Here is a 2,393-nt window from a genome sequence, read left to right as displayed (position 1 = left end):
AACAACGTTCAGTAGTATTACGTTATAACGTGTAACGTTATGTATTATTACGTTATAACGTACATCGCTATATGGTAATACGTTATAACGTATATCGTTATATGAAAGAAACGATATAACGTGAAATGTTATGTAGAATTACGTTGCAACGTATAGCATTATGTATTATTACGTTATAACGTATATCGTTATATGAAAGATACGTTATAACGTGAAATGTTATGTAGTATTACGTTATAACGTATAATATTATGTATTATTACGTTATCACGTATATCGTTATATAGTAATGCGTTATAACGAATAACGTTATGTAGTATTACGTTACATCGTATAACGTTATGTAGTATTACGTTATAACGTATATCGTTTTATGGTAATACGTTATAACCTATAACCTTATGTAATATTACGTTATAACGTATATCGTTATATGCTAATACGTTAAAACGTATGTCGTTATATGGTAATACGTTAAAACGTATGTCGTTATATGGTAGTACGTTATGATGTACGACGTTCAGTGGTATGTCGTTATAACGTATAACATTATGTATTATTACGTTATAACGTATATCGTTATATGGTAGTATGTTATAACGTATAAAGTTCAGTAGTACTTCGTTACAACGTATAACTTTATATACTATTATGTTATAACGTATATAGTTATATAGTAATACTTTACAACGCATAACGTTATATAGTATTACGTTATAACGTATATCGTTATATAGTAATACGTTACAACGTACAACGTTATGCAGTATTACTTTATAACGTATATCGTTATATAGTAGTACGTTATAACGAACAACGTTCAGTAGTATTACGTTATAACGTATAACGTTCAGTAGTAGTTCGTTACAACGTACATCGTTATATAGTAGTACGTTATAATGTATAACGTTCAGTAGTATTTCGTTATAACGTATAACATTATTTATTATTACGTTAAAACGTATATCGTTTTATGGTAATACGTTATAACGTATAACCTTATGTAATACTACGTTATAACGTATATCGTTATATGGTAGTATGTTGTAACGTATAAAGTTCAGTAGTACTTCGTTACAACGTATAACTTTATATACTATTATGTTATAACGTATATAGTTATATAGTAATACTTTACAACGCATAACGTTATATAGTATTACGTTATAACGTATATCGTTATATAGTAATACGTTACAACGTATAACGTTATATAGCATTTCGTTATAACGTATATCGTTATATAGTAATACGTTATAACGAACAACGTTATGTAGTATTACGTTACATCGTACAACGTTATGTAGTATTTAATTAAAATGAATAACATTATGTATTATTACGTTATAACTTATATCGTTATAGAGTAGTACGTTATAACGAACAACGCTCAGTAGTATTACGTTATAACGTATAACGTTATGTATTATTACGTTATAACGTACATCGCTATATGGTAATACGTTATAACGTATATCGTTATATGAAAGAAACGATATAACGTGAAATGTTATGTAGAATTACGTTATAACGTATAGCATTATGTATTATTACGTTATAACGTATATCGTTATATAGTAATACGTTACAACGTATAACGTTATATAGCATTTCGTTATATCGTATATCCTTATATAGTAATACGTTATAACGAACAACGTTATGTAGTATTACGTTACATCGTACAACGTTATGTAGTATTTCATTAAAATGTATAATATTATGTATTATTACGTTATAACGTATATCGTTATATAGTAGTACGTTATAATGAACAACTTTCAGTAGTATTACGTTATAACGTATATCGTTATATAGTAGTACGTTATAATGAACAACTTTCAGTAGTATTACGTTATAACGTATAACGTTATGTATTATTACGTTATAGCGTACATCGCTATATGGTAATACGTTATAACGTATATCGTTATATGTAAGAAACGTTATAACGTGAAATGTTATGTAGAATTACGTTATAACGTATAACATTATGTATTATTACGTTATAACGTATATCGTTATATAGTAATGCGTTATAACGAATAACGTTATGTAGAATTACCTTGTAACGTATAACATTATGTATTATTACGTTATAACGTATGTCGTTATATAGTAATACGTTACAACCCATAACGTTATATAGTATTACGTTATAACGTATATCGTTATATAGTAATACGTTACAACATATAACGTTATATAGCATTACGTTATAACTTATATCGTTATATAGTAATACGTTATAACGAACAACGTTATGTAGTATTACGTTACATCGTATAACGTTATGTAGTATTTCATTAAAATGTATAACATTATGTATTATTACGTTATAACGTATATCGTTATATAGTAGTACGTTATAACGAGCAACGTTCAGTAGTATT

This window comes from Bombus pyrosoma, unplaced genomic scaffold (assembly GCF_014825855.1).
Source record: "Bombus pyrosoma isolate SC7728 unplaced genomic scaffold, ASM1482585v1 HiC_scaffold_4726, whole genome shotgun sequence".
Lineage (NCBI taxonomy): Eukaryota > Metazoa > Arthropoda > Insecta > Hymenoptera > Apidae > Bombus > Bombus pyrosoma.
Note: the sequence above shows the minus strand (reverse complement) of the source record.